Source organism: Symphalangus syndactylus, chromosome 14, assembly GCF_028878055.3.
Source record: "Symphalangus syndactylus isolate Jambi chromosome 14, NHGRI_mSymSyn1-v2.1_pri, whole genome shotgun sequence".
Lineage (NCBI taxonomy): Eukaryota > Metazoa > Chordata > Mammalia > Primates > Hylobatidae > Symphalangus > Symphalangus syndactylus.
In genome coordinates this window covers 114646075-114669467 of record NC_072436.2, presented here as the reverse complement: position 1 = coordinate 114669467, position 23393 = coordinate 114646075, and the positions used below count along the sequence as shown (strand labels likewise).

At 50.7% G+C, this 23393-nt stretch overlaps 1 protein-coding gene across 2 annotated transcripts in view; it reads right to left on the bottom strand.

Moving 5' to 3' along the window:
• The window catches only part of TFAP4 (transcription factor AP-4), a 54953-nt gene that overhangs the window by 20226 nt on the left and 11334 nt on the right, over positions 1-23393 (bottom strand). The window contains exon 2 of one of the 2 annotated variants that reach the window (XM_055242887.2): positions 8804-8943. The exons of the other annotated variant lie outside the window; for it this stretch is intronic. The gene's annotated coding sequence lies outside the window, so the exon portion shown is untranslated. The remainder of the gene's footprint in view (positions 1-8803; positions 8944-23393) is intronic. 2 annotated transcript variants of the gene reach the window in all.

Here is a 23393-nt window from a genome sequence, read left to right as displayed (position 1 = left end):
TAATTTAACATTTTAAAACATCAAAATTGGCTGGGCACAGTGGCTCATGCCTGTAATCCCAGCACTTCGGGAGGCCCAAGTGAGTGGACTGCTTGAGCTCAGGAGTTCAAGACCAGCCTGGGCAACGTGGCGAGACACCGTCTCTACAAAAAATATGAAAGAATTAACTTGTCGTGGTGATGTAGTCCCAGCTATTCAAGAGGGTGAGGTGGGAGGATTGCTTGAGTCCAGTGAGGTTGAGGCTGCAGTGAGCTGTGATCGTGCCACTTCACTCTAGCCTGGGTGACACAGCAAGACCTTGTCTCAATAAAATAAAATAAAATAAATTACTGCCAAAAATCCATGGTAAACACACTCTCCACATTTTAATGACTGTCTCAGTATTACTGATTTTTCCCTTTCCCTCAGGCTTCAGTATAGCTCTCCAAGACACTGTTGTCGACCCTTAGCTTTAAATTCAAATAATGGCCAGGCACAGTGTCTCACATTTGTAATCTCAGCACTTTGGAAGACCGAGGCAGGAGGATCCCTTGAGGCCAGGAGTTGGAGACCAGCCTGGACAACATAGCTAGATGCTGTTTTTACAAAAAAATAAAAAAAAAATTAGACTGGCACGGTGGTGCCTGCCTAAAGTCCCACCTACTTGGGAGGCTGAGGCAGGAGGGTTGATTGAGCCCAGGAGTTCAAGACTACAGTGAGCTATGATCATGCCATGGCACTTCAGACTGGGCAACAGTGCAAGACCCTGTCTTAATAATACATTTTAACTGGGAGTCTAAAGTAGGCAGATCACGAGGTCAGGAGATTGAGACCATCCTGGCTAACACGATGAAACCCCGTCTCTACTAAAAATACAAAAAAAATTGGCCAGGCATGGTGGTGGGTGCCTGTAGTCGCAGCTACTCAGGAGGCTGAGGCAGGGGAATCGCTTGAACCCGGGAGGTGGAGGTTGCAGTGAGCTGAGATCACACCACTGCACTCCAGCCTTGGCGACAGAGCAAGACTCCATCCATAAAATAATAATAATAATAATAATAAAATTTTTAAAATTCAAAGACTGGGCCAGGCGTGGTGGTTCATGCCTGTAATCCCAGCACTTTGGGAGGCAGAGGCAGGCAGATCACTTGAGGTCAGAAGTTCGAGACCAGCATGGCCAACATGGTGAAACTCCGTCTCTACTGAAAACACAAAAATTACCTGGGCGTGGTGGTGAGTGCCTGTAGTCCCAGCTACTCAGGAGGCTGAGGCAGGAGAATCACTTGAACCCGGGAGGCAGAGGTTGCAGTAGTGGAGATGGCACCACTGCGCTCCAGCCTCGGTGACAAAGTGAGACTATCTTAAAAATTAAAAAAAAATATTCAAAAGCTGGTTCAACATTGATTTCTAATATTGATTTATTATAAATCAATAAATGTTTTTAATTTGTAATTCAGATATTTTGCTCATTGTAAACTTTTGGCATTAATTTCAATTTTTTCTTGAGACAGGGTCTCACTCTGTTGCCCAGGCAGGAGTACAGCGGTGATATAATAGCTCTTTGCAGCCTTGAACTCCTAGGCCCATGTGATCCTCCCAGCTCAGCCTCTCAAGTACCTGGACTACAGGCATGCCACCATCATGCCCGGCAATTTTTAAAATTTTTTGTAGAGACAGGGTCTCACTATGTTGTCCAGGCTGGTCTTAAACTCTTGGACTCAAGCCATCCTCCTGCCTCGGCCTCCCAAAGTGCTGGGATTATAGGTGTGAGCCACTGTGCCTGGCCAGTTTTTATTTCTCTAAAGTATTGCATTAAAATGTTGTGAATCTTGATTACTGAGGGGTTTGGTGCTCCCATTAACTTTTGTTCCCCAAGCAAGGGCCACCCTTGTATTACTTTAGCCCCACCCTGCTGCTTGTGATTCCCGCATCTACTGAGGTCTCACTCTAGCCCAGGCAGAAGGCAGCAGAATCAGAGCTGCCCATCAGCCTTCCGGGACCCACTCTGTGTCCCCGAGGAACATGGGCATCATTTGCACAGCCCTGGAGAGGGACTGTCCAATCAATCCTGGCTACTTCTTTATGTGTTCACATATCCGACTTGGCCACACGGAAATCAAAGCAGAAATGCTGCCCTCGAGAAGCTCCCGACCACACTGCAGCGACAGAAGCTGTGCTCAGGAAATGATGACATTTGGAGACAATCAATATATGCCATAGGGCCACAAAACCAAATGCACTGAATGACGTCTCCAGTGCCTGAAAAAATGAGTGAATTAATGAATGGCACCTGGAGCAGGCGTGTCTACCTCCTGCTCTTCCCTTACAGAACTGCCTTGACTAGGCCGGGCATGGTGGCTCACGCCTGTAATCCCAGCACTTTGGAAGGCCGAGGTGAGTGTATCACCTGAGGTCAGGAGTTCAAGACCAGCATGGCCAACATGATGAAACCCCATCTCTACTAAAATTAAAAAATTAGCCGGGCGTGGTGGCGGGTGCCTATAATCCCAGCTACGCAGGAGGCTGAGGCAGGAGAATCGCTTGAACCCGGGAGGCGGAGGTTGCAGTGAGCTGAGATCGCGCCACTGCACTCCAGCCTGGGCAACAGAGCAAGACTCTGTCTCAAAAAATAAATAATAAAAAATAAAAATAATCAATCAGGCCAGGTGCTGTGGCTCATGCCTGTAATCCTAGCACTTTGGAAGGCCGAGGTGGGCTGATCATTTGAGGTCAGGAGTTCAAGACCAGCCTGACCAACATAGTGAAACCCAATCTCTACTAAAAAGACAAAAAAAAAAAATATCTAGGCATGGTGGTACATGCCTGTAGTCCCAGCTACTTAGGAGGCTGAGGCAGGAGAATCGCTTGAACCCGGGAGGTGGAGATTGTAGTGAGCCGAGATTGTGCCACTGCACTCCAGCCTGGGAGAGCCAGACTCTGCCTCAAAAAAAAAAAAAAAAAAAAAAAATCAGGCCAGTAGCAGTGGCACATGCCTGTAATCTCAACACTTTGGGAGGCCAAGGCAGGTAAATCACTTGAAGTCAGGAGTTTGAGACCAGCCTGGCCAACATGGGGAAACCCTACCCCTACTAGAAATACAAAAATTAGCCAGGCATGGTGGCGGGCGCCTGTAATCCCAGCTACTTGGGAGAGTGAGGTATGAGAATCCCTTGAACCTGGGAGGCAGAGGCTGCCGTGAGCCGAGATTGTGCCACTGCACTCCAGCCTGAGTGACGAAGCATCTCAAAAGCAAACAAACAGGCCGGGTGCCGTGGCTCACGCCTGTAATCCCAACACTTTGGGAGGCCAAGGCAGGTGGATCATGAGGTCAGGAGATCAAAACCATCCTGGCCAACATGGTGAAACCCCGTCTCTACTAAAATACAAAAAATTAGCCGGGTGTGGTGGTGTGTGCCTGTAGTCCCAGCTACCCAGGAAGCCAAGGCAGGAGAATCACTTGAACCTGGGAAGCGGAGGTTGCAGTGAGCCGAGATCGTGCCACTGCACTCCAGCCTAGTGACAGAGCAAGACTCCGTCTCAAAAAACAAACAAACAACAACAACAAAATGAATAAATATATTAGGAGTCAGCAAGGTTTTTTCCCTAAAGGACCAGATAGTAAATATTTTAGGCTTTGCAGACCACATGGCCTCCTGCAAGCACTCAACTCTGCCCCTCTGGCTGGAAAGCAGTCCTAGATGGTATATGAATGAATGGGCATCTCTGGGTACCAATAACACTTTGCTTATGGACACAAATGGAATGTCGTATAATTTCATGTGCCACAAAATATCATTCATTTGATTGCTTTCCAACCATTTGAAAATGTAAAAGTTCTATGGCCTCCCTAACAAGTTACTACAAGCTTAGTGGCATAAAACAACACAAATTTGACCAGAAATCGTGGCTCATGCCTGTAATCTCAGCACTTTGGGAGGCTGATGCAGGAGGATCACTTGAGGCCAGGAGTTGGAGACCAGCCTGGGCAGCAACATAGGGAGATTCCATCTCCACAAATGTGTGTGTGTGTGTGTGTGTGTGTGTATAATTTTAAAAAACAACATTTATTCTCTGGAGGTCAGAAGTCCAGATGGGTTATGTTTGGCTAAATTCAGGGTGTAAGCAGGGTTGTATTTCTCCTAAAGTTCTAGGGGAGAATCCGTTTCCTTCCCTTTTCCAACTTGTAGATGCCACTCACATTCCTTGGCTTGTGGCCCCTTCCTCCATCTTCAAAGTGCACCTCTCAGTCTCTGCTTCTGCTATCCCATCTTTCTCACCCTTTCATCTCCCTCTCTTGATGACCTCGGGCCCACCCAGATAATCCAGAATAATCTCCCCATCTCAAAATCCTTAACGTAATCACATCTGCAGAGTCCCTTTTGCCGCATAAGGTAATTATTGACAGGTTCTGGGGATGGGACATGAACATCATTGGGGGAGCCATTATTCTGTCTACCACACCATTGTTGGTTTGTGAGCCATGCAAGAGGCAGTAGTTATCATAGGCCCCAGCAATTCCACTCCTAGGTAAACATCCAAGAGAATGAAAACAGAGACTCAAACAGATCATGGTACACCCATGTCCACAGCAGCATTATTCATACAAGCCAAAACATGGAAGCAACCTAGTGTCTATCAACTGATGAATGGATAAACTAAATGTGGTCTGTCCATACGGTAGAATATTATTCAGCCATAAGATGGAATGAAGCACTGACACCTGCTACAGCATTACATTTATTGCATACCTTATTTCTATTATTACACTGTAATATATAATGAAATAACTATGCAACTCTCCATAATGTAGACTTAATGGGAGCCCTGAGTTTGTTTTCCTGTAACTAGACAGTCCCATCTGGGGGTGATGGGAGATAGTGACAGATCATCAGGCGTTAGATTCTCATAAGAAGCACACAACCTAGATCCTGCACACCCATAGTTCATTCACAGTAAGGTTTGCACTCCTAGGAGAATCTAATGCCACCGCTGATCTGGCAGGAGATGAAGCTCAGGCGGTAATGCTAGCCATGTGGAATGGCTGTAGATACAGATGAAGCTTCACTGGCTGGCTCACTTGTTCACCCACCAAGAGTTCAAGACCAGCTGGGAGCGGTGACTCATGCCTGTAATCCCAGCACTTTGGGAGGCCAAGGAAGGCAGATCACCTGAGGTCAGGAGTTCAAGATCAGCCTGGCCAATATGGTGAAACCCTATCTCTACAAAACTACAAAAATTAGCCAGGTGTGGTGGTGGGTGCCTGTAATCCCAGCTACTCAGGAGGCTGAGGAGGGAGAATCACTTGAACCCGGGAGGCAGAGGTTGCAGTGAGCCAAGATTGCACCACTGCACTCCAGCCTGGGCAACAGAGCAAGACTATTAAAAAAAAAAAAAAAAAAAAAAGAGTTCAAGACTGTCCTGGGCAACATGGTGAGACCCTGTCTCTACAAAAACAAATAAACAAATAAATAAATAATTGGTTAAACAGTAAGTTTTTGTTATGTATATTTTACCACAATAGAAAAAGGTTTCTTATAAAAGCAGTGGGCTGGGCCAGGCTCAGTGGCTCATGCCTGTAATCCCAGCACTTTGGGAGGCTCGAGGAGGTCAGATCACCTGAGGTCAGGAGTTCGAGACCAGCCTGGCCAAATGGTGAAACACTGTCTGTATTCAAAATACAAAAATTAGCTGGGCGTGGTGGTGGGTGCCTGTAATCTCAACTACTCAGGGGGCTGAGGCAGGAGAATGGCTTGAACCTGGGAGGCAGAAGTTGTGGTGAGCCGAGATCACACCACTGCACTCTAGCCTGGGTGACAAGAGCAAAACTCCCTCTGAAAACAAACAAACAAAAAAATGCAGTGGGCCATAGTCGGCTGACCCCATTGACCCTGCTAACTCCTGCAGCTGTGACCCAGTTCATCTCACATTGCCTGCTCTTCCCCTCTCCCTACCTGAAAGAAACAGCCAAATATGGCTAGAAAGAGGAAATCCCACAACCTTCCTGATTGGTTTGTTTTTATTTTTTCCCTCCAGTCAGCAACAGTTGTATTAGGGATGTTGTCAAAGTCAAAGTCACCTGCTAGGTGGTGGGTTTTTGGATTTTTTTTTTTTTTTTTTTTTGAGACAGGGTCTCACTCTCACTCAGGCTGGAATGCAGTGGTGCATGGCTTATTGTAGCCTCCTGGGCTCAAGCGATCCTCATGCCTCACTCTCCCAAAGCACTGGGATTACAGGCGTGAGCCACTGCACCAGGTCCTTTTTTTTTGAAACGGAGTCTCGCTGTTTCGCCGAGGCCAGACTGCAGTGGTGCTATCTCTGCTCACTGCAAGCTCCACCTCCTGGGTTCACGCCATTCTCCTGCCTCAGCCTCCCGAGTAGCTGGGACTACAGAGGTGCCAGCCACCGTGCCCGGCTAATTTTTTGTATTTTTAGTACAGACAGGGTTTCACCGTGTTTGCCAGGATGGTCTCTATCTCCTGACCTTGTGATCCACCCATCTCAGCCTCCCAAAGTGCTGGGATTACAGGCGTGAGCCACCGTGCCCGACCTGCACCAGGTCCATTTTTTGAGACAGAGCTTTGCTCTTGTTGCCCAGGCTAGAGTACAATGGCACAATCTCAGCTCACCACAACCTCCGCCTCCTGGGTTCAAGTGATTCTCCTACCTCAGCCTCCCAAGTAGCTGGGATTACAGGTGCCCACCACCATGCCCAGCTAATTTTGTATTTTTAGTAGAGATGGGGTTTCTTCATGTTGGTCAGCCTGGCCTCGAACTCTGGACCTCAGGTGATCCGCCCTCCTTGGCCTCCCAAAGTGCTGGGATTACAGGCACGAGCCACCGCGCCCAGCCTGCCACTGCTCTTATTTTTCAGTGCCTGATCCATACCCTCAAGTGGGTCTGGGGGCTGCTGTGACCGCATCCTGTTGCCCTGGCCCCTTCTTCCTGCCCTTCCTTCTCTCCCCTCAAGCCCTCTAGCACCTCCTCCTTGCTTGAGCTCACTTCCCATTTCTCTGAGGGAAATGGAAGCAATTAGAAGAGACCTTCCACAGGCTGCCATGCCCACCGCTGCCTCCCTCTCTGTGCCTGGGAACTGCCATCGGCCAGTGTCTCTGGATAAGCGTCCATGCTGTTCATGCACAGAAGACCCTTCTACTTGCACGACTCAGAGACATCACACCAGAAACTGTCCTCTCTCCTTTGTCTTCAGTGCACGCCGTCTTTTGGATCATACCCATTACTGAGAACAAGCTGTTACTATTCTCCTTTCAAACCAACCAACCCACCCTAGATCCCCTTAGCTCTGCTCTCTTTTTTTGGTTTTGAGACAGAGTCTCCATCTGTCACCCAAGCTGGAGTGCAATGGCATGATCTCCACTCACTGCAACCTCCACCTCCCAGGTTCAAGCCATTCTCCTGCCTCAGCCTCCTTTGTAGCTGGGACTACAGGCATGTGCCACCACACCCGGCCCAGCTCTGGTCTCTAACAGCAAAACTCCTCGAAATGGATGCTCACACTCACTCTCTCCCCTTCCCTCCTGCTCACTCCATCACATCCCTATGACTGCATGGGAGCAGTGACTCACTTCTGTAATCCTAGCACTTTGGGAGGCGAAGGCAGGAGGCAGGAGGCAGGAGGATGGCTTGAGCCCAGGAGTTCCATACCAGCCTGGGCAACATAGCAAGACTTCATCTTTACAAATAATTAAAATATTAGCCAGGTGTGGTGATGCACATCTTTGGTCCCAGCTACTACTCTGGAGGCTGAGGAGGCAGGATCACTTGAGTCTAAGAGGTTGAGGCTGCATTGAGCCAAGAGTGCACCACTGCACTCCACCCTAGATGGCAGAGTGAGACCCTGTCTCAAAAATAAAACACATATGGCCGGGCGCGGTGGCTCACACCTGTAGTCCAGGCACTTTGGGAGGCCAAGGCAGGTGGATCACGACGTCAGGAGTTCAAAACCAGACTGGCCAAGGTGGTGAAACCCTCATCTCTGCTAAAACTACAAAAATTAGCCAGGCGCAAGGGCAGGCACCTGTAATCCCAGCTACTCAGGAGGCTGAGGTAGGAGAGTCGCTTGAACCTGGGCAACAGATCTCACCTGAGCCTACATCGCACCACTGCACTCCAGCCTGGGCGACCGTGAGACTCCGTCTCAAAAGTAAATAAATAAATAAAAAATAAAACACACACACGCACAAACCCTTCTCTTTTCAAAGTCACGAGGACCTCCAGGATGCTACATCTGGGTCTCTGTTTTCTGTCTTCACTGCATCTGACCTTCTTGAAATTCTTTTTTTTGCTTTGCATCTAGGACATGCCCACGGCACAGCCCTCAGACCTGTCTGTCTACACACACTCCCTGCTCTTCAGACAACAGACTTCCAGAAACCACTAGCAGCCACGAAGTGTGGTACAGAATCCAGGTCCTGCCTGAACCCCAACCCTACTAACCTGACTCTGCTCTCTCATGTGCAAAATGAAAGCCACACAGCATCTCCCTGGCAGGGCTGTTGTGAAAAGCCGGTGACAGCCTGGCATGTCACGGCATCAATGAGTGTTGGTTGCCATCATCCCTGGCACTAAGTTGCCATGGGCGGCAGTGGCCAGAAGCGTCTGAGCTGACCTTGGAGAATGACAAGATTTCCTGATATGCAGGGAAGGATGGAGGTGGGGCTCAGGCTTTCCCCTTCCCAGCTCTACCTGGCAGCAGGTGGGAGGCAGCAGGCATGCGCTGGGCTTTGCTGTTCACACAGGGTGCACCTGCTTCCCACTCGAAACACCCTCACGTGGTGGGGCAGTGAAAATTGGTAAACAAACCACTTACCCTATAAAAGGTGGGTCTCTTGGCTGCTCACAGTGGCTTATGTCTGAAGTCCCGGCTACTCAGAAGGCTGAGGCGGGAGGATTGCTTGAGCCTAGGAGTTAAGGCTGCAGTGAGTCGTGATCACGCCACTGCACTTCAACCTGAGCAACAGAGCAAGACCATGTTTCAAATAAATAAATCAATAAATACAAATAAAAGGTGGGTCTCTGTAAAGAAAGTAATCAGCGGAGTGTGGTGGCACACATCTGTAATTTCAGCTACTCCAGAGGCTGAGACAGAAAAATCCCCTGATCCAGGATTGCAAAGCCAGCCTGGGCAACAGAGTGAAATACTTCAAAACAAAATAAAATAATTAAAAAAAAAAAAAAAAAGGGAAGGCCAGGGGCAGTGGCTCATGCTTGTAATCCCAGCACTTTGGGAGGCCGAGGCAGGTGGATCACCTGAGGTCAGGAGTTCGAGACCAGCCTGGCCAACTGGTGAAACTTCATCTCTACTAAAAATACAAAAATTAGTCGGGCATGGTGGTGCGCACCTGTAATCCCAGCTACTCCGGAGGCTGAGGCAGGAGAATTGATTGAATCTGGGAGACGGAGGTTGTAGTGAGCCGAGATCGCACCATTGCACTCCAGCCTGGGCGACAGACTGAGATTCCCTCTCAAAAAAAGAATAAACAAATAAATGCCAGCTGGATGCGGTGGCTCACGCCTGTAATCCCAGTGTTTTGGGAGGCCGAGGCGAGTGGATCACAAGGTCCAGAAATCGAAACCATCCCGGCTAACATGGTGAAACCCCGTCTCTACTAAAAGTACAAAAAATTACCCGGGCATGGTGGCAGGCGCTTGTAGTCCCAGCTACTCAGAAGGCTGAGGCAGGAGAATGGCGTGAACCTGGGAGGCGGAGCTTGCAGTGAGCAGAGATTGTGCCATTGCATTGCAGCCTGGGTGACGGAGCAAGACTCCGTCTCAAAAAATAAATAAATAAATAAATAAATGCAAAAAATAAAAAAATTAGCTGAGCATAGTGGTGCATGCTTGGTTTATAGTCCCAGCTACTAGGTAGACTGAGGCAGGAGAATCACTTGAGCATGGGAGGTCGGGGCTGCAGTAAGCTGTGATGGTGCCACTGCACTCCAGCCTGGGCAACAGAGCGAGACCCTGTCTCAAAAAAAAAAAAAAAAAAAAAAGGCATTATTGAATAGATACACAAAATGTGGTCTATGGCTGGGCATGGTCACTCACACCTGTAATTCTAGGGGAGGCCGAGGCTGGCGGATCATAAGGTCGAGATTGAGACCAGCCTGGCCAACGTGGTAAAACCCTGTCTCTACTACAAATAGAAAAATTAGCTGGGCGTGGTGGTGTGTGCCTGTAGTCCCAGCTACTTGGAAGGTTGAAGCAGGAGAATCGCTCGAACTCGGGAGGCGGAGGTTGCAGTGAGCTGAGATCGCGCCACCGCACTCCAGCCTGACAACAGAGCGAGAATCTGTCTCAAAAAAAAAAAAAAAAAAAAAAAAAAGTAGACTACCTGCACAATGGAATACTACTCAGCCGTAAAAAGGAATGAAGCACTGACACATGCTACCGCATGGGTGGACCTGGAAAGCCTTCTGCTAAGTGAAAGAAGCCAGACACAAAAAGCCACATATTGCGTAATTCCACTTTACGAAGTGTCCAGAACGGGGAAATCTTTAAAGACAGAAAGTAAACTAGTGGTTGGCTGGGGCTGAGAACTGGGGAATGGGGAGTGACTGCTAACAGGTGTGGGATTTCTCTCTGGGGTACTGAAAATGTTCTAAAATTGATTGTGGTGATGGTTGCACAACTCTGTGAATACATTAAAAAAAAACACTTAAATGTACACTTTAATGGGTGAATTGTATAGTATGTGAATTATCTCTCAATAAAGCTATTATTAAAAAGCATCTTTAGGCCGGGCACGGTGGCTCACACCTGTAATCCCAACACTTTGGAAGGCTGAGGCAGGTAGATCACCTGAGGTCAGGAGTTCAAGACCAGCCTGACCAACATGCAGAAACCCCGTCTCTACTAAAAACACAAAAATTAGCCCGGCATGGTGGTGGGCGCCTGTAATTCCAGCTATTCAGGAGGCTGAGGCAGGAGAATCACTTGAACCTGGGAGGCGGAGGTTGCAGTGAGCCAAGGCCACGGCACTCCAGCCTGGGCTATAGAGCAAGACTCAGTCTCAAAAAAAAAAAAAAAAAAAAGCATCTTCAGCCAGGGTTGGTGGCTCAGGCCTGTAATCCTAACACTTTGGGAGGTCAAGGCAGGAGGACTGCTTAAGGTCAGGGTTTCGAGGTTGTGGTGAGCCATAATCACGCCACTGTACTTCATCCTGAAGCCTGGGCAGTAGAGCAAGTCTCCCACTCTTTTTTTTTTTTTTAGTAGGGTCTCACTCTTACACCCAGGCTGGAGTGCAGTGGTGTGAATATGGCTCACTGCAGCCTCAACCACTTGAGCTCGAGCAGTTCTCCTGCTTCAGCTTCCCTAATGGCCAGGACTACCGGCATGTGCCACTAAACTCAGCTAATTTTTTGTAGAGATGGGAGTCTGACTTTGTTACCCAGGTTGGTCTAGAACTCCTGAGCTCAAGCAATCCTCCTGCCTTGGCCTCCCAAAATGCTGGGATTACAGGCCTGAGCCACTGCACCCAGCCAGAGACTATGACTATTAAAAAAAAAAAAAAGCAACCTTGGCTGGGCACGGTGGCTCATGCCGGTAATCCCAGCACTTTGAGAGGCTGAGGCGGGTGGATCACCTGAGGTCAGGAGTTTGAGACCAGCCTGGCCAACATGGTGAAACCCCGTTTCTACTAAAAATACAAAAATTAGCCGGGTATGGTGACACACGCCTGTAGTCCCAGCTACTTGGGAGGCTGAGGCAGGAGAATCGTTTGAACCCGGGAGGCGGAGGTTGCAGTGAGCCGAGATCATGCCACTGCATTCCAGCCTGGGTGACTGGGTGACAAAGCGAGACTCCATCTCAACAACAACAAAAAAAAAAAGCAACTTTGTTAACTAAGCCTAAAGATGGCCACAAGTCCGGGAAGCCCCAGAAAGCAAGCATGGGGGATTCCTTAGAGCAGAGGGTTCAGGGCTCCTTCCCTTGGCTCTTTCCTCACTGGCTCGGGGGTGTCAGCTGCTCTGACCATGCCATCAGCACAGCACATCTCAGGACAAAGGCTACCCCCAACCCCTTCCCAGGCTGGTTGGGAGCTACTGGTTGGAGATGGGAAATCATAAGAACTGCAGCCAGGAGGAAGCGCTGTCGGCAAAGGTGGCTGCTGCAGAGGTGAGGATAGGTTATTCTCATTTTTACACTTAGGTTTTTGGGGTTTTTTTTCGGGGGGGTGGGGTTTGATCGCAGTGGTGCAATCATGGCTCACTGCAGTGTCAACTTCCTGGGCTCAAGCCGGGAGCAGTGGTTCACACCTGTAATCCCAACACTTTGGTAGGTAGAGGAGGGCGGATCACTTGAGGTCAAGAGTTCAAGATCAGCCTGGGCAACACGGTGAAACCCCGTCTCTACTAAAAAATTACAAAAATTCTCCAGGGGAGGTGGCACACGGCTGTAGTCTCAGCTACTCGGGAGGCTGAGGTAGAAGAATCACTTGAATCCAGGAGGCGGAGGTTGCAGTGAGCCGAGATCGTGCCACTGCATTCCAGAATGAGACGCCTTCTAAAGACAAAACAAACAAAACTTCCTGGGCTCAAGCGATCCTCCCACCTCAGCCTCTGCCACCACGCCTGGCTTTTTTGTATTTTTAGTAGACACGCTGTTTCTAGAATTTTCTCTTTTTTTTTTTGACACAGAGTCTCGCTCTGTCGCCCAGGCTGGAGGGCAGTGGTGTGATCTCGGCTCACTGCAAGCTCCGCCTCCCAAGCTCACGCCATTCTCCTGCCTCAGCCTCGCAAGTAGCTGGGACTACAGGCGCCTGCCACCACGCCTGGCTAATTTTTTGTATTTTTTAGTAGAGACGAGGTTTCACTATGTTAGCCAGGATGGTCTCGATCTCCTGACCTCGTGATCTGCCTGCCTCGGCCTCCCAAAGTGCTGGGATTACAGGTGTGAGCCACCGTGCCCACCTAGAGACAGCGTTTCACTGTGTTAGCCAGGCTGGTCTCAATCTCCTGACCTCGTGATCCACCTGCCTCAGCCTCCCAAAGTGATGGGATTACAGTCGTGAGCTACCGCGCCTGGCCGAATATTATTCAGCCTTTTTTTTTTTTTTTTTTTTTGAGAGAGAGCCTCGCTCTTGTCGCCCAGGCTGGAATGCAATGGTGCAATCTCGGCTCACTGCAATCTCTACCTCCCTGGTTCAAGTGATTCTCCTGCCTCAGCCTCCTGAATAGCTGGGATTACACGCATGCACCACCATGGCCGGCTAGTTTTTTGTACATTTTAGTAGACACGGGTTTCACCATGTTGGCCAGGCTGGTCTTGAACTCCTGACCTCTGGTGATCCGCACACCTCAGCCTCCCAAAGTCCTGAGACGACAGGCGTGAGCCACAGCGCCCAGCCTGCACCCGGCTAATTTTGTATTTTTAGTAGAGACAGGGTTTCTCCGTATTAGTCAGGCTGGTCTCGAACTCCCAACCTCAGGTGATCCACCTGCCTCAGCCTCCCAAAGTGCTGGGATTACAGGCGTGAGCCACCGCGCCCGGCCTACATGTGTTAATTTTCTTAATTTTTTTGTAGAGATAGTGTCTTCCTATGTTGCCCAGGCTTGTCTCAAACTCACGCACTCAAGCGATCTTCCAGCCTCAGCTTCCCAAGGTGCTGGGATTACAGGCGTGAGCCACTGTGCCTGGCCAACTCTGCTTTTTAAGAGTGCATGTGATTAGGTCAGAATCACTGATAATCTCTCTGTCTCAAGATCAACCATACCACGTCATACATCTTAACCACAGAAGTGATATATTTGTAGGTTTTGCCCACAGTCATCAAGAGGGGGTTATCCCAGGGTAAAGGGCATTGGGGGTCACAGGAAAATTCTGCTGCCCCAGATGGGGGGTTTGAAGGTAGGATAGAGTAAGGGAGGAGAATTTCCTGAGAACATACAGAGAATTGGAGATGGAACCCAGGCAGGAATCTATGTCCTCAGTCTGAACGAGGCTTGTTCCTCTATAGAAATTTGCTAGGAGCAGCGGGATGCACCTCCTGACCTTTCCGGCCCTGGTATATACTCCTGTGCATATGGGGAACCATAGCCTCCTTGGGGTGGTGGCTGGGGCAGGGATACCAGTCGTTGGAGCCAGGTTGAGAAGCAGAAAGTCCCTGCCTGGGAAAGGATCCTGGATGCTCCCAGGAAGGCGGAACGGGGATCAGATGCCCCTGTTGGGGTTTGGAGCAAAGCCCATTCCAGTCCTCTGGCCCTCCTCTCCCCAAGTCAGGGGGAGATCTCTGGGCTCACAGGGCTGGGGCTCCCCCAACCAGTAGGGGGCGTCCGGCACACGCGCTGCTTTGTGGATGCCGAGCGGGAACACGGTGGGGGAGCCCCGGGCAGGTGTTGGGGTGAAGGGGCTGTCCGCAGCCCCCCACAATCCCGAGGCCCTGCAGATGCCTACGGTGCCTGGCTTGTCTAGGGAGACCTATGATGCCCGCCTCCTCCTCCTCAGCCGGATCTCATTCACCTTGGCCATGAGTAAGCACTGAAAATGCGGCTGGTTCCCGGTGGCTCACACCTGGGATCCCAGCCCTCTGGGAGGCCAGACGGGAGGACCATTTGAGCTCAGGAGTTCCAAACCAGCCTGGGCAACATAGCAAGATTTCATCTTTAAAAAAAATTAGCCGTGCACGGTGGCTCATGCCTGTAAGCCCAACACTTTGGGACGCCAAGGCAGGTGGATCATTTGAGGTCAGAAGTTCGAGGCCAGCCTGGACAACATGATGAAACCCCATTTCTACTAAAAATACAAAACTTTGCTGGGCGTGGTGGTGGGCACCTGTAATCCCAGCTACTCAGGAGGCTGAGGCAGGAGAATCACTTGAACCTGGGAGGTGGAGGTTGCAGTGAGCCGAGATTGTGCCACTGTACTCCAGCCTGGGTGACAGAGTGAGGATCCGTCTCAAAAAAAAAAAAAAAAAAAAAAATTAGCTAGGCATGATGGTGTGCACTTGTAGTCCCAGCTATTCATGAGGCTGAGGCAGGAGGATCACTTGAGCCTACGAGTTCAAGACCAGCCTGGGCAACATAGCAAGCCCCATCTCTACAAAAAAAGTTTAAGGTGTGGTGGCTCACGCCTGTAATCTCAGCCCTTTGGGAGGCCAAGGCGGGCGGATCACCTAAGGTCGGGAGTTTGACACCAGCCTGACCAACACGGTGAAACCCCGTCTCTACTAAAAACACAAAATTAGCCAGGCGTGGTGGCGCATGCCTGTAATCCCAGCTATTTGGGAGACTGAGGCAGAAGAATCACTTGAACCCGGGAGGCAGAGGTTGCGGTGAGTTGAGAGCATGCCATTGCACTCCAGCCTGGGCAACAAGAGCGAAATTTCGTCTCAAAAAAAAAAAATTTTTTTTTTTTAGTTGGCTGGGCACAGTGGCTCACTCCTGCAATCCCAGCACTTTGGGAGGCCGAGGTAGGCACATCACTTGAGGTCAGGAGTTTGAGACCAGCCTGGCCAACATGGCGAAACCCCATCTCTACTAAAAATACAAAAATTAGTCGGGCATGGTGGTGGGCACCTGTATTTCCAGCTCCTCGCGAGGCTGATGCATGAGAATTGCTTGGGCCCGGAAGAGAGAGCCTGTAGTGAACTGAGATCATGCCACTGCACTCCAGCCTGGGCGACAGAGAGAAACTCCATCAAAAAAAAAAAAAAAAAAAAAGGCCAGCATGGTGGCTCATGCCTCTAATCCCAACACTTTGGGAGGGCAAGGTGGGTGGATCACCTGAGGTCAGGAGTTCGAGATCAGCCTGGCTAACATGGTAAAATCCCGTTTCTACTAAAGAAAATTAACCGGGCATGGTGGCGCATGCCTGTAATCTCAGCTACTCGAGAGGCTGAGGCAGGAGAATTGCTTGAACCTAGGAGGTGGAGGTTGCAGTGAGCTGAGATCGCGCCATTGCACTCCAGCTTGGGCAACAAGAGCGAACCTCCATCTCGAAAAAAAAAAAAAATTAGCTGGGCCTAGTGGCGCATGCTGTGATCCCAACTACTTAGGAAGCCGAGGTGACAGGATCACTTGATCCCAGGATGTTAAGGTTGGAGTGAGTCATGATTGCACCACTGCATTCCAGCCTTGGTGACCCAGGGAGACCTTGTCTCAAAAACAAACAAACAGATACACAAACAAACACACAAAAACGGGGTTGTCTGCAACCCTATTTGAGGTGGCTGGAGTCCCCTGCACCCTCTCTCTCTGGCCCCAGCTATGGGCTCCTGCCAGCCCTCTCCCTCTCCTTCTCCTTCTGCCTCTCTGTCTCCCCTCCATCAGCTCAACTGCCCTGTCCTTTTCAGCACTCAATTTCTCTTCCTCCTCCCACACTCTAAGGGGATTTCAGCTCCCTTTAGGGACTTTTCCCCTAGGGAAGTGCCTCTCTGCTTCTCAGTGTCAGCAAGGGGGAACCAGGTGCCCAGGCCTCCAACAGAGTGCACTCCCTCTAGAAACATTCAATTCACAGCCATGCTGGCTGCACTGTTTCTGCTTTACACAGAAATGGCCATCAAACTGCTTTATCAATTGACTGTGAGGCCATGGGGCAGTTATAATAATTTCATCAAGCACAGCAAGAGCCTGAGGCCTGTTGACATGGAGGACGGACACTTCTGAAGACCCTCAAAGAATTAGCTGTAACCATGAGATCAGATCTAAGACCCGTGACACCCAGCCTGGGGCCTTCTCACCAGGAGGCCTACGGTTAATAGAAAATGAGAGTAAATCAGGCCAGGCATGGTGGCTCACACCTGTAATCTCAGCATTTGGGAGGCCGAGGCGGGTGGATCAACTGAGGTCAGGAGTTCGAGATCAGCCTGGCCAATATAGTGAAACCCTGTCTCTGCTAAAAATACAAAAATTAGCTGAGCGTGGTGGCATATCCCTGTAATCTGAGCTACTCAGAAGGCTGAGGCAGGAGAGTCGCTTGAACCCAGGAGGTGGAGATTGCAGTGAGTCGAGATCGTGCCACTGCACTGCAGCCTGGGCGACAGAGTGAGACTACGTCAAAAATAAAAAATAAAAAAAAAGAAAGATTGAAAGAAAGAAAGAGTCCCGACATGGTGACTCACACCTGTAATCCCAGCACTTTGGGAGACTGAGGTAGGCGGATCACGAGGTCAGGAGATCGAGACCATCCTCGCTACACGGTGAAACCCCATCTCTACTAAAAATATAAAAAATTAGCCGGGCGTGGTGGCGGGCGCCTGTCGTCCCAGCTACTCAGGAGGCTGAGGCAGGAGAAGGCGTGAACCCAGGAGGTGGAGCTTGCAGTGAGCCGAGATCGCACCACTCTACTCCAGCCTGGGCAACAGGGCGAGACCCCGTCTCAAAAAAAGAAAGAAAAAAGAAAGGAGAGAGAGAGAGAGAGAGAAAAGAGCCAGCCAAGGAACCAAGGCAGTGTGGCCAGAGAGAGTGGAGGGTCAAAGGAGGCCCACAAGAAATCAAGGGGAGCTAGGGGCCGTGGCTCACACTTGTAACCCCAGCACTTCAGGAGACTGAGGTAGGAGGATCACTTGAGCCCAGGAGTTTGAGACCAGCCTGAACAACACAGCAAGACTCCATCTCTACAAAAATTTAAAACTTAACTGGGTGTGTTGGTGGTGCACCTGGCTCAGCTACTTGGGAGGCTGAGGAGGTAGGATCACTTGAGGCCAAGAGGTTGAGGCTGCAGTGAGCCATGATCATGTCACTGCACTCCAGCCAGGGCAACCAAGTGAGATTCTTGAAAAAAACAAAGAGCCGGGCGTGGTGGCTCACGCCTGTAATCTCAGCACTTTGGGAGGCTGAGGTGGGCAGATCACTTGAATGCAGGAGTTTGAGACCAGCCTTACCAACATGGTGAAACCTCATTTCTACTAAAAATACAAAAATTAGCCAGGCGTGGTGGCACACTCCTGTAGGCCCCAATTACTCAGGAGGCTGACGCAGGAGTATCCCTTGAACCCGGGAGGTGGAGGTTGCAGCTAGCCAGGACTGTGCCACTGCACTCCAGCCTCTGACAGAGCAAGACTCCATCTCAAAAAAGAAAGAAAGAAAGAAACCAGGAAGTTGCATTTGAGGATCAGGAGAAAGGCAGGAAGCAGAGGGATGTGGGACGAGGACACCTGGGAGGTGCCATCTCCAGTGTCCCTCTGGGTGACTGGCTCTCTTCACATGGAGTGGACAGAGATTGGGGACAGAAGGTGGAATGTCAAGTTCCACTCGAGACTGGAAAAGGGAAGGCTGGGGCTGACCAGGCCAGAGGAGGGTTGGAGGCCTGCTCTCATGAAAACCAAAGCTGGGTGAGTTTCCAGGTGGGAGAGGCAACCGGGAAATAGGGCCAGCTCTCCCTGGGGAGGGGCAGGCTCCAAGCCCCAGTGTGGGTCTGGGGGCGGGAGCCATGGATCATCGCCAGTGCAGGCCAGTGCTGCTGTGGGGGCTTTCTTCACACTCCTAGTTTTTTTTTTTGAGACGGAGTCTTGCTCTGTTGGCTCACTGCAAGCTCCATCTCCTGGGTTCACGACATTCTCCTGCCTCAGCCTCCCGAGTAGCTGGGACTACAGGCACCTGCCACCATGCCCGGCTAATTTTTTTTTTTTGTATTTTTATTAGAGACAGGGTTTCACCGTGTTGGCCAGGATGGTCTTGATCTGACCTCATGATCCACCTGCCTCGGCCTCCCAAAGTGCTGGGATTACAGGCGTGAGCCACTGCACCCAGCCTCCTAGTTTTCTCTCTCTCTTTTTTTTCCTTCCTTTAGTTTTCTTTCCTTCCTTCCTTCTTTTTTTTTTTTTTTTTTGAGATAGAGTCTCACTCTGTCACCCAGGTTGGAATGCAATGCTGCAGTCTTGGCTCACTGCAACCGCAGCCTTCCAGGCTCAAGCAATTCTCCCACCTCAGCTTCCCAAGTAGCTGGGATTATAGGCACCAGCCACCATGCCCTGCTAATTTTTGTATTTTTGTAGAGACAGAGTTTAACTATGTTGGCCAGGCTGGTCTTGAAGTCCTAACCTCAGGTGATCTGCCTGCCTTGGCCTCCCCAAGTGCTGGAATTACAGGCATGAGCCACCGCGCCCCACCTGCACTCCTAGTTTCATCCTCACCACGGTGTCCTGAGTCCTATGATCATGCCATCACAGCCAGCCACTACCAGGGCCTGCACTTCTTTCAGGCTCCTCCAGACCCCCCCATGGCTGCCCTGGAGAATGGCTTCCTGTTGGCCTCAAAACTCCAGAGCTTACCTGGTCCTGGTGGCCCAGTCATGGCCAGGTGAGGCCGGGTACAAGAGGAGGGTCCCGCTGGGCATGACAAGGCATACAGAGGGAGAAAACATGGCCATGCATGAAACGACAAGGTCAGCTACCAGGTGAAATGTAGCCCCGTCCTGTGGGCTGATGGTCAGACCCTCACGGTCAGAGGAAAGAGCAACTCGTAGGTGTCAGAAAGGGTTTTGGCTTCAAGTCTGTGCAGACAGGGAAGAAGCAAGCGCAATAAGCATTGCGGAGTGGGGACAGGGGGAGCAAAGGGACCAGCTCTGGGATTGCTCTCTTCTCCCTCAAGCCCGCCAGAGCTTGAGCCCCTGGTGCCGCTTTCCCGCTGTGCAGCTGCGGCCGCCAGCGCATCAGGGGTTAATGTCTGGCTGGTGCCGGCTTCAGCAGAAGCAGCAGCAGCAGCAGCAGCAGCAACAGACAGTGGTGCCAGTAACTCAGAAGCTGAAATGTGAGAAGCAGGACGAGAGGGGCAGGGCTGGGAAAGGCTGAGCAGCAGTGAGCAGAGAGAGTTTCCCTGGCAGGAGCCACAGGAGGCTGCCTGGTCCTCCCTTCCACGGCCCCGCCATACAGCTGGCCCTCCAGCCTCGGACTGGGGCATGGCACCCTCGCAGGGTGGTGGGGGTGTCCATGGTCATGGCCAGCGCCCAAGCCCTTAGGCCACCGGGCAGCAGTTCCCTGCTGCAGATCTAGAGAACGGGCACAGGTGCCCAGGAAACCAGCAGAGAAGGCACCTGGCTCTGCCCGGCTCTGCAGGAAGCTCTAGGTGGGGAGATGGGGCAGTGGCAGAGTGGGGCCTGGAGAACCGAGGAGGAGGACAGGGAGATCCCTTGGGGGGTCCCAACCGCAGGAGCCTGGCCTCGACTTCACCCTTCCCCACCTTGGGAAAGCTAAGGCACAGGAAGTTTCCCTGATAAATGGATAAATGAGCCTCCTGCTGCTTGGGGGCCGGGAAGGTTGCAGGGCTGCTGCCCCCTCCATCGGCCTGGGTGTCCGCCTGCCTTTGCACAGGCACCTCAGGGATGCATAAGCACCAACCAGAGAGGTGAAGTACCAGGCACAGCGCGAGTGCCTTATCCGTACTCTTTTTTTTTTTTTTTTTTTAATAAAAAAAATACGCCAGGCGCAGTGGTTCACACCTGTAATCCCAGCACTTTGGGAGGCCAAGGCAAGCGGATCACCTGAGGTCAGGAGTTCGACACCAGCCCGGCCAATATGGTGAAACCCCGTCTCTACTAAAAATACAAAAATTAGCTGGGCGTGGTGATGCACGCCTGTAGTCCCAGCTACTCCGGAGGCTGAGGCAGGATAATCGCTTGAACCTGGGCGGTGGAGGTTGAAGTAAGCAGAGATCGTGCCACTGCATTCCAAACTAGGTGACAGAGCAGGACTCTGTCTCAAAAGAAAAAAAAAAAAGCTGGGCAGGCCGGGCGCGGTGGCTGACGCTTGTAATCCCAGCACTTTGGGAGGCCGAGGCGGGTGGATCACGAGGTCAGGAGATCGAGACCACGGTGAAACCCCGTCTCCACTAAAAAAATACAAAAAATTAGCCAGGCGTGGAGGCGGGCGCCTGTAGTCCCAGCTACTCGGAGAGGCTGAGGCAGGAGAATGGCGTGAACCCCGGAGGCGGAGCTTGCAGTGAGCCGAGACCGCGCCACTGCACTCCAGCCTGGGTGACAGAGCAAGACTCCATCTCAAAAAAAAAAAAAAAAAAAAAAGCTGGGCACGGTGGTTCACGCCTGTAATCACAGCACTTTGGGAGGCCGAGGCAGGCGGATTGTTTGAGGCCCGGAGTTGGAGAGCAGCAGCCTGGACAATATGGTGAAACCCCATCTCTACTCAAAATACAAAAATCAGCTGGGGGTGGTGGCGGGCGCCTGTAATCCCAGCTACTCAGGAGGCTGAGGCAGGAGAATCACTTGAACCCAGGAGGCAGAGGTTGCAGTGAGATGAGATTGTACCACTGCACTTCAGCCTGGGGGACAGAGGAAGACTGTCTCAAAAATGATAGATAGATAGATAGATAGATAGATAGATAGATAGATAGATAGATAAACGCCGGGTGTGGTGGCTCATGCTGCCCTGTAATCCCAGCACTTTGGGAGGCTGAGGCGGGCTGATCACTTAAAGCCAGGAGTTGAAGAACAGCCTGGCCAACATGACAAAACCCCATCTCTACTAAAAATGAGCAAAAATTAGCCGGGCATGGTGGTCCATGCCTGTAATCCCAGCTACTCCAGAGGCTGAGACACAAGTATCGCTTGAACTCGGGAGGCAGAGCTTGCAATGAGCAGAGATTTCACCATTGCACTCCAGCCTGAGTGACAGAGCGAGACTCCGTCTCAAAAAAAAAAAAAGGAACAAGGTGCTGATCTACGCTATAATATAGACGAACCTTGAAACATTAAGTGAAAAGCCAGTCACAAGAGACCACAACATTATTTGAAATATCCAGAATAGGGAAATCCATAGAGGCATAAAGCAGGCTGGTGCATTGCCAGGGCCTGGGAGGAAAGAGGAATGGGGAGTGGCTGCTTCTTGAGTATAGGGTTTCTTTTTGGGATGGTGAAAATGTTCTGGAATTAGATGTTGGTGATGGTTGCACGACTCTGAATACACTAAAAACCACTGACTGTACACTTCAAAGAGGTGAATTTTATGGTATGTGAATTATATCTTGATTTTATTTTTTAATCCTTGAGATGGCATCTCACTCCGTCGCTTAGGCTGGAGTGCAGACGCGTGATCTCAGCTCACTGCAACCTCCGCCTCCCAGGTTCAAGGGATTCTCCTGGCTCAGCCTCCCGAGTAGCTGAAACTACAGGCGCTTGCCACCACGCCCTGCTAATTTTTTTAGTAGAGACGGGGTCTGGGGTTTCAACGTATTAGCCAGGATGGTCTCGATCTCCTGAACTCATGATCCGCCCCTCGGCCTCCCAAAGTGCTAGGATTACAGGGGTGAGCCACTGTGCCCGGCCTAATTTTTGTATTTTTAGTAGAGATGGGGTTTCACCACTTTGGCCAGGCTGATCTCGAACTCCTGACCTCATGTGATCAGCCGGTCTCAGCCTCCCAAAGCGTCGGGATTACAGGCATGAGCCACTACTCCCACCTTGATTTTATTTTTTATTTTTATTATTTATTTATTTATTTATTTTAGACAGAGTCTCTCTCTTGTCACCCAGGCTGCAGTGCAGTGGCACGAACTTGGCTCACTGCAAGCTCCGCCTCCTGGGTTCACGCCATTCTCCTGCCTCAGCCTCCGGAGTAGCTGGGACTACAGGTGCCCGCCATCATACCCGGCTAATTTTTTGTATTTTTAGCAGAGACGGGGTTACACCGTGTTAGCCAGGATGGTCTCGATCTCCTAAACTTGTGATTTGCCCGCCTTGGCCTCCCAAAGTGCTGGGATTACAGGCGTGAGCCACCGCTCCCAGCCTATTTTTATTTATTTATTTATTTATTTTTTTGAGACGGAGTCTCGCTCTGTCACCCAGGCACCCAGGCTGGAGTGCAGTGGCGCAATCTCGGCTCACTGCAAGCTCCTCCTCCTGGGTTCACGCCATTCTCCTGCCTCAGCCTCTCCGAGTAGCTGGGACTACAGGCGCCCGCCACCACGCCCGGCTAATTTTTTTTGTATTTTTAGTAGAGACAGGGTTTCACCGTGGTCTCGGTCTCCTGACCTCGTGATCCGCCCGCCTTGGCCTCCCAAAGTGCTGGGATTACAAGCGTGAGCCACCGCGCCCGGCCATGCCCAGCTAGTTTTTATATTTTAGTAGAGATGGGGTTTCGCCATGTTGGCCAGTCTGGTCTCAAACTCCTGACCTCAGGTGATCCACCCACCTTGGCCTCCCAAAGTGCTGGGATTATAGGCATGAGCCACCGTGTCCAGCCGATTTTATTTTATTTTTTGAGACAGGGTCTCACTATGTTGCCCAGATTGGTCTCCAACTCCTGGGCTCAAGCAATCCCCGCACCCCTAAAGTGCTGGGATGACAGGTGTGAGGCACCATGCCTGGTCCTATAGCTCAATTTTTTAAAAGCGCTTAGTAAAAGCTCAGAAAATGCAGCTCTCAGAACTGTGTCCAACTTCAGGGAGTCTGCTATAAAATGAAAGAGATTGGATGAGCACCCTGAAAAAGCGTCTCGCTCCCAGAAGAGA